At 36.8% G+C, this 9,846-nt stretch overlaps 1 non-coding gene across 1 annotated transcript; it reads right to left on the bottom strand.

Annotated features, from left to right (window-relative positions):
* Window positions 1–8,783: 8,783 nt before the first annotated feature.
* Window positions 8,784–8,890, bottom strand: LOC121207369 (small nucleolar RNA R71). The gene has a single exon (XR_005902460.1). It is a non-coding gene; the product is annotated as a small nucleolar RNA R71 (small nucleolar RNA).
* Window positions 8,891–9,846: the final 956 nt, after the last annotated feature.

The following is a 9,846-nucleotide window of genomic DNA, read 5'->3' as shown; positions in this document are numbered from 1 at the left end:
GGGCTGTCACAAAAAATGTGGGCTGATATGAGCATGTTTATGGTTCAGCTAGGCTTGGGTAACAAAGAGATTAAATGCATTTCATTTTACGAGCCTAGGGACAAAAATGTAAATATGCCAAAGTTTGGGGGTAAAAGTGTAATTTTTCCATAATAGGATTTTTAGACTGATTTAAGTAATGTGAATATTAAGTAAGCTAAAATTTCTATTATAGATCAAGAAAGACGAAGTTCGGACCTTGATGGGGAGAGAATAAGGTGTTTGACAAATTAGATCCTTTTATACTATTTTTGTACCGATGTAAGTTCGTATGTAAATAATGCATCATTTTAAATATGTTTTAGATGCTTTATTGTATGAATTGTGATTGACCCTTGGACGTAGCGTCGAAGTTACGACAAGCATGAAATCCTGGTTGAAACTTGAGAATAGATAGAATAGAAATGACATGACATTAGGGTTAGTTAAGATTACATGTAAGACCATAACTAGGATATGGCATCGATATGAGACTTCGTCTAAGACCATAGCTGGGCTATTGGTACCGATATGAGATCCAATGTAAGACCATATCTAGGATATGGCATTGGTATGGTACTATGTGTGTGAGATTTCCCAAGTATCCTTTTGTATTCCAAGTGGTTCAACGGGAAACTTAATGGTAAAGCTTAAGTTGTGAAAGACTATGGTATGTTGTGAAAGATTATAGTAAGTTGCAAGTTTGGTACAGATATGTAAATAAAACTCATGCTTAATGAGCTCGATATGTGATGAACCTATGATATGGTTTAATTGAGTAAGTTATGATGTTAAGGTATTAATAACATCTATGCTAAGCTTGATTATGAAATTTACAATAACATTTATGTTAATTTACTGCGTGTTAAGTATATGTTAAAATGTTTGTATAATGCCCATTATTTGCATAGGAAATTACTAAGCTTTAAAGCTTACTCCCCTTTCTTTTTCCTTTGTCTTATAGTGTCACCAAGCTAGCTCGAGGATCAAAGATGGTCAGAGATCCATTCACACTATCAAATTATCATTTTGGGTATTTATGATTACATCATTTTGAGTTATGGCATGTATAGGGACTTGGTCATTTTGTTATGTGTCATATTCTATTTTATCAAATGTGTTGGCTTATAATGGTTGATGATTCATTTTGTAAATGGCAATTGAAATTGGCTAATATTGGTTAAGTATATGTGAATATGAAAATGTCTTTCATGAATGTGGATTTGCATGGTTTAAGATGATTAGTATGAGATGTTGTATGTGATAGGAAATATCATGTAATTGATGTGTGGATGACTTGGTTGTTTCTGAATTGGTTGTATGTATATACTTGGATTTGTGTTGCTTGTTTTTGTGTAGGTTGGTGCAAGTAAAGATGGCAAAATGGCTTGGTAAATAGCCTTATTTTTTTCCACACAAGTAGACACACGGGCGTGTGTCTAGGCCGTGTGTGACACACGGCTTTCCCCATGGGTGTGTGATCCAACCATGTGTCCCCTGCATCTTGAATTTTAGTTTTAAATTGGCCACATGGGCAGAGACATGGCTGTGTGTCTCAACCATGTGAAGGGAACGGCCCAAGGACATGGGCGTGTGCCTAGGGCGTGTGAAGTCTGCATCTATTTTATGAAAAATTATGAAAATTAAATCGCCTACACGGCCTAAGCACACGAGCGTGTGACTTGGCCATGTGACTTCAATTTGTTGATGATATCATAAACAAAGATTTACACGGGTTAGGGACACGGGCATGTCCCAAGCTACACGGCGTGTGACCCCTGTTTTGGTGAAAAAATTTTCTAAAGTTCTCGGTAAGTCTCGAACCACTCCTAATGCATGTTTTGGGCCTCGTAGGCTCGTTTAAGGGGTCATATGAATATTTTTGAAAAGTTTTAAATTTTAGTGGAAATTAATGCCTTGGTTTTGAATGTTTGTTTGAGTTTAAGTCTGGTCATGCCTCGTACCCTGTTCCAGCATAGAATACTAGTAAGGGTTGTTACATTTCAATTCTTTTAACTCGGCTGGAGCCATTCTATACGGAGCAATCGATATCGATGAAGTACCAAGTACTAAATCAGTAGCAAACTCCACTTCTCTAACCGATAGTAACCCTGGCAACTCTTCCGAGAACACATTCAGATATTCACAAACTATCAGCACTGATTCAATTTTCAATTCAGACATTTTTGTGTTCAACACATAAGCAAGGTAAGCTTTACAACCTTTCCTTACATACTTTTGAGTAGATATAGACGAAATCACACTAGGCAATTCACTTGATTCATCGGTTTCAACCGGAATAACCTTTTCACATTTCAATTCAATAGTTTTTTGTCTACAATTTACTACGACATCATGCAATGTCAACCAGTCCATACCTAAAATAACATTGAATTTATAAAATGGAAACAACACTAAGTCAGCCGGAAAACAGTGACCTTGAATCATCAAAGGACAATTCTTGCAAACTTTATCAACTAGCACATATTTGCCTAAGGTGTTTGACACTTTAATCACAAATTCAGTAGATTCAACCGAAAAATTCCTACTAGATACTAAATTCACAAAAACATAAGAATGATTTGATCTAGGATCAATAAATGCAATAACATTAGTATCATAAAGAGAAAGTGTACCAATAATCACATCGAGAGATGATGCATCCTCACAAGAACGAATGGCATAAGCTCTAGCAGGTGCTCTGTCCACAGATCTCATGGTTGTATCTTTTGTCACACCTTTATTGCTAGTTCTATTCCCAGTATTTCTTGGTGGCCTACCCCTATTAGTAGTATTACTCGGCCTTGCACTCAGAAATTGTTCTTTCTCAGCCATATCAGGGCAATCTCGGATGAAATGCTCTTGAGAACCACATTTGAAACAAGCTCGATTATTCATCCTACACTCGCTAGGATGTCTTCTTCCACAATGCTGAGATTCGGGTCTGTTAGACCTAACACTACTCATGCTTTCCATTGAAGTACCTTGAGATTTAAAACTTGAATATTGCTTGCCACGGTCTCTGTATGAATACCTAGACACACAAAAATTTACACACTTTTTCATACCCTTTTTAACTTAAATTCATGCGAATTTGGTTAAATTCTTGTAAAAAAATAATTAATTTTTATAAAATAATTAAAGTTCACTTAAAATATGAACATGTTGAAATTTAGTTAATTTTATAATTATTTTTGATGAATTTTTGTTATTTTCGACAGATTTGTACAAAGGGCAAAAAATGGTTCAGTAGACACTGCCAGAAGCACAAAACCGAGAAGCAATTTGAAGTATCAAGGCGAATTAATTTCCTGCCTAAGATGGTCCAATTATGTGTATTAATTCATAATATAATTAATTTTATTTTAATTTATACCCAATTTAATTTGGGTTAAATAAATTATTATTAATTAATTATGGAAAAAGTGGTCGAGTTGAACCAAACCGATTGAACTGAACCGACCAAGGATTGGGCAGCCCAAAACTGTCCATAGCTGACCCAAATCAGCTTATTAACTGATTAATTAAGCTTGCAAAGAAGCCCTTGAAGACTTGTCAAAGTTGCATTCAAGCCCCTCCACAATTGGTGGCTTTATGGATTTGCCGCAAGCCATATTTAGCAAAGTTCAAGCCATGAACTTTGCCACATAGATGGTAGGCCAATGGGTGGCTCTTTGGTTGTTATTTTTAGCAAATTTTAGCTGCCACATTCAGCTATAAAAGCCCTCTTGGCTAATCATTCAAATCACACCTCAATTCATTCACATCTCTTCTCTCCTCTCTCACTTTCTCCTTAGATTTTTCCATTTCAAGTCCCTTGCTCTTGTGCCGATTTCTCCCCTTGGAAAAGGGTTATTATTCAGCCATTTTTAGAAGCAATTGAGTGTTCATAGAAGCCTTGATCGGCAAGAAAAATAGAGAATGAAGACAGAGCAAACTAGTTTAGCCACGGAGAAACACCGGATTTGATTCTTGTTCCCTATCTCCTTAAATTTTGTTGTTGTTATGATGAACATATCTATGAATATTTATGTTGTTTGAATGGTTAATTTAATCAGTTTGGCTTGAATTTAATTCGTGTTGGTTTGATTGCATTTCATCTGCTTAAATTATTAAAATTGTGTTTATGCTGTTATAGGCCTCGGTAAAATGCTTGATTAAGTAAAATCATGCCTAAGTTATTCTTGCATTACAATTGTGAGGTAGCTAATGAATTAATTATTTAAACAGATTAAAATTGTAATTAATGGACACAGTACTTAATCAGTACATGTTTATTCTATTAATGGACACAGTACTTAATCAGTGCATGTTTATTCTTCTAGGGTAGCTGAAGGTTAAATTAGTAATGTATCTGGCGATACACTTGCCTTGCATAACTTGCAAGATTATTGTGATTAAACTGTTTCAAGGTATGAATACCTTGTTACCTCACGTAGTCTTTTCTATGCTCTTCAGATTTTAGTTAATCGTTTGAATTGACATAGGGATATGCAAGAGATTAGTTCAATTTAATAAGTATTTATGTGCCATAACATGTTTGATTATTAAAATCTTTTTAATCTTTTGAATTAACATAGGGATATATTAAGAGATGAATGGATTTGTGTAGGTGAATATGTTCAGAAGTTAGCAAATTACTGAGTTGCCGTGAATTTATTCGTAACAGCATAAGCATGAGTTTAATAATTCTAAGTTAAAGAAACGTAATTAAATCAACACAATTATGTCATCTTGATTAAATCATATTTTGAAATCGTGCATTTGAGATTTATTTCTTTAGTTTACTTAGTTTAAAATATTAGTTTTTAATTACCCTATACAAACAAAATATTTTTCTTCACCAGAGTGTTTTAAATAGCATTCATAAATAAATCTTTTCGCAGTCCCTATGGGTACGATAACTCGACAATTACTTGTCACTTTATTACTTGTTGCGATTGTGTACACTTGCACATTTCCATGGTTCCAAGTTTTTGGCGCCATTGCTGAGGACTATTTTAAAAAGTCATTATTTGTGAATTTGTTCTGTTTAATTTTTAATTTAATTAATTTTTCTATTATTATTTCAGGTGTTTATGAGTATTGACTGAATTATTAACCTACTCCCTGTAGACCCTGAGATAGAAAGAACTTTTCGACAACGAAGAAGACAAGTAAATCAGTGGAGGACCAAAGAGATGAACTTCAAAAAACTGATCCAGTGAAATGGATCAAACCCTCCTCAAAATCCTATCCTTATTGCTGATGATAGGGATAGAGTTTCACGACAATATGCCATGCCAGTATTTAATGATATTAATTTGGGTATTAAGAGACCCAAAATTGAGGCACAATAGTTCGAGCTGAAACCAGTCATGTTCTAGATGCTTCAGACAGTGGCCAATTCAGTGGAATGCCTACCAAAGATCCTCACCTACACTTAAGACTATTTATGGAGGTGAGCGATTCAAGTTATCAGAGTACCCGAAGATGCATGTAACGCCCCAAATTTTGGGCCTAGAAGTATTAGGTCTTGAGTAGGGGGACAATTAGGAGGCTGCACATAAATGTTTAGTTGTACAAGAAAGTGACATAGCTGTGTATCTGTTTCAGTGGTTAAGTGTTCTGTGTAGTGTCTAAGAAGTCCTGGGTTTAAGCCTGGGCATGTGCAAAAAGTTTTGTTTTTTTTAAAAGGAATAAGCACTGTCTCTTGGCAGTAGGCTTTTAAATAAAAATGGGTAAAGCATGACATAAAGAGCCTGCTGGTCTAGGGGATATGTGGTGTGTTACCTATGCCAGGGGGCTGAGGTTCAAATCTTAGTGAAGGCAGTGGAGTATTTTATTTTGCTGTGAGAACATGAGAGTGCCCTAGGTTGACCGAAACTCTAAGGAGTTTGAAAGGGATTCAAATTGGATGGTTGAGAGATTGGAGGAGAGATTTAAGGAGGAAATGAAGGGATTGGTGGACAATTTGAGTTGTTTGGAGGATAATTCAGGTTTTGGGGAGGAATGGGAGAGTTATGCCATTTGTGAACTTATACATCCCAAAAATTCGGTTAAGCAATTGTTTTCTCTCCATTTTCAATTTTGCAATCACTTTTGGTTCTTTTCTACACTGCTTGATTGCCGAATTCTACTAGGGGATGATTCAAGTACTTTTCATTTTGCCCATTTTAGTTTTGTCCTTTATTTTTAGTACCCTACTGACCGATTTCGCTCTTCTCCCTCTACTCCTTTTGCAACCGTTTTCCCTTGTTGCTATTGAGCCAAATTTTGTCTTTGGTTTTACTGCTTCTCCACCTTTCGTTTTTCTCTCTTTTAGGGACTGATATTTGCTTAGAGACCATTCTGGTATTTCTCGTTTTGTTGTTTTGACTTATTTTTCCATACAGCCTTACTCTGCTTCGATTTTCTTTCTTCATCTACTCCTCGAACTGACATTCTTTCCCTATTATCTTTGGTCGAATGTCCTATTCTCCTTCTCTCCCAATTCTTTTAGTCTAACATATCCCACTCTTTTCATCTTATTATAGCCAAATACTCCTTTTTCTCTCTCTCTCTCTGTTTTTGTTTTCTGTTTGGAAATTATTCTTTGAGCAATCGGTGGGTGGACATGGTTTCTTCTGCTCTATCTCTACCGTAGTAATCTTTCTTCTAATATTTTCCCTTCCTGCCATTTTGTGCTAGGGGTGTGGTTGTGCTAGCCTTGTTTCTGTCAAATCGTATGCCTTTGGCTTTTGTTGGGGGTGTGGGCCGAATGTTTTTTCTTCTATTCTGGATTTGGCATTTTTGGTAAGTGTTATGCGGTTAGTAATATCTTTTGGTATGATTAATATGTGGTTTATATTGTTAAGTCTTGGTTGGATTGTAGGATACTTCTAAAAGGAGTTGAACTAGTCTTTGGCAACAGTTTAGGGGAGTGATCCTCAGTCGAGTGATCAAGGCAAGTGATAAGAAACAATTTAATAAGTGATATAAAAAAAGATTGTTTAATCTTGTTGATAAAGGGACTAATGATGTATGGTGTTTGGATCTAGAGTTGGAGTGCTTGTGGTCTATTTGCACACTCTTGCATCAAGGTGTGTAACCGCACTGCTTTAATTGTAAATCGGCAAAAGCTAAAAAATATGACTATTAACGCTATACGAGCGTGTGCCCACTCGTGTGGTAATCTGAACGCATAAAACGTGAGCGTTTGATCGTAGAGGCCACCATGAGCGATATCATGGGCTTAGGCCGTACTGGGCCATGTTAGGCCAAAATGGACAGTGTCAACCCCACGGGCTCGTGGGCCCCACACGGGTAAGCCATACGGACGTGTGGAGATTATTGGGCCAGGCTGTGTAACTCACACGACTAAGCCATTGTTGGGCTTCGTGGGCCATACGGGCGTATTTTCACTGTATGACTGTTAAGGTTGCATGGGTCGCTTGAGACGACTGTGAACCTACTGTTGGGTCAGTAAGTGTACCTAGACCCCCTTCATGGTAAAACAACTATATTGGCCCTGTATGGTAAAATGACCATTTTGCCCTTATATGCTAAGATGGCTATTTTGCCCCTATGTGATGTATGTTTATATTTTAGCATGCTATTTGTAACTGTATTGAGTAAATGTATAATATTATGATATGACATGACACGCTGCATGATACATTGCATGGGGATGGGTTTATATATGATTAGAGGAAGTGTACTATATTGGCAGCTCTGCTGCAAATCAATGATGGCTCTAAGCCTATTATACTGGCAACTCTGCTATAAATATTGTTTAGTGCTGCAACCGATGCTATATTTTTGGTATGTAGGGATGGGTGGGTTGATTTTATCCCCACATGGTGTGTTGGGCTGGATGGAGATGGAGTGTAGAGGCTGGATGGGTAGGACTTGCATATTGTTTATTGTTACTATACTGTTTACTGTTACTATAAAGGACCAAGGCCTAAACATATGACTGTTTATGTATTGAGATGGGCTAAAGCCCAAACTGATATTGCCATTGTTACTAAAAAAGGCTTAGACGCAGATTGTATTTGCTCACTGTACGTTTGACTGGCTGTTTATTAATGGATTAAACACTGAGTTTTCATAAACTCACCTTTCTGTTTATCTACGCAGGTAATCCTTAGGCAGATTGGTGCTGCAAGGAACTCGAAAGAGGACACACAACTGTGCATGTTTTTGTTTTAGACTTTTAAATTCTAAGTTTTCATTTTAATTTGGGAATTTTCTATAATAAGGCCTCTTCAAATTTTTTAACGGTTAATTTGGGGTTTCATTTATATTGATTTAAAACTGCTAGCAGGACACAAGTTTTCCAAAGATAAATGATTTTCAAAAATACCACGAATACATAAACGGTTTTAAGAGCTACCACAAGAAAACAACGTTTTACAAGTAAACGCTAGTACGCAACTGTTTTAAAAAGCTTCCGTTACAAACAAGATTTGAAATTAATAACGTTGTAAAGTAAATACTTTGATAGCGATGTAAGTTTAAAAATCATCTTTTAGATCACACAAAGAAACTTAATGAAGATTGGGCTTAGCAAACTGTATCATGCCTTACAAAAAACACTTCAATGTGACATTGCCAGATCTGGCTATAACGTCCAGGCCGGGTTTAGAGGGTGTTACAATGCATTACGATTGAAGTTGTTCCCATATTCACTGAGGGACAGAGCTCGAGCCTGGTTGAACTCATTGCCGCTGAACTCAATTTCCACATGGCAAGAGTTAGAAGAAAGATTCCTTATGAAGTATTTCCCGCCTAGCAAGAATGCTAAGTTGAGGAACTAGATCACAGCTTTCCAACAAATGGATGATGAGTCCTTGTATGTGGCATGGGAAAGATACAAAGAGTTACTACGAAAGTGCCCTCATCATGGAATCCCATATTGCATCCAACTTGAGCATTTTATAATGGTCTCAATGCTCACACGGGGATGGTAGTGGATGCTTCTGCTAATGGTGCTCTCCTTTCTAAGTCTTATAATGAAGCTTATGAAATCGTTGAGAGGATTGCCAGCAACAATAACAGATCGCCAACCAATCGAGCAATGTCAGGAAGACGAGTCACCGGAATACATGAAGTAGATGCTCTTACTTCACTCGCATCTCAGGTATCATCAATATCCTCAATGCTTAAAAATCTTACTACTAATGGGTCTAATAGTTTTGCAGCACAGCCACCTAACCAATTTGAAAATATAGGCTGTGTCTATTGTAGGGAAAGACATTTGTTTGAAGAATATCCATCAAACCCAGAATCCATGTACTATATAAGTAACCAGAACCAAAATCGAGGAAGCAAGGACTGCAATCCAATTTTTATAACCCATCGTAGCGAAATCACCCCAATTTTCCCTAGAGTAACCAATGGGCTAGAGCCAGTAGCACTTACACCCAACCTAGACCAACCCAGCTGTCTAGTTTTCCCCTAACAAGTTCATAAACTAGCTTAGGCTGAATCATCCAATAGCTTAGAGAATTTTTTAAAGGCATACATGGCGAAAAATGATGCCACTCTAAGGAATTTGGAGAATCAAGTGAGTAGCTTGCTACTGAACTCACGAACTGACCACCAGGTGCTTTACCTAGTGATATGGAGAATCCAAGGAATTCAAGGAAGGAGCAATTCAAAGCGTTAACATTGAGGAGAGGAAAGACAATAGAGCCCAACACCATCGAAGCTGAAAAGGAGCAAGCTGACGCTCAAGATTCAGAGGAAGTTGAATCAAGTGTTGAAATTCCAGTTTCATAAGAACCAGAAACTGCAAAATTCGACAAGGAAATTTTATAACCAGCTAATTCTGATCAACTAACAACTCCGTTAGATGCAGAATTG

The sequence above is a fragment of the Gossypium hirsutum genome, chromosome A09 (genome assembly GCF_007990345.1).
Source record: "Gossypium hirsutum isolate 1008001.06 chromosome A09, Gossypium_hirsutum_v2.1, whole genome shotgun sequence".
Taxonomy (NCBI): Eukaryota; Viridiplantae; Streptophyta; class Magnoliopsida; order Malvales; family Malvaceae; genus Gossypium; species Gossypium hirsutum.
This window is presented reverse-complemented; position numbering and strand designations above follow the sequence as displayed.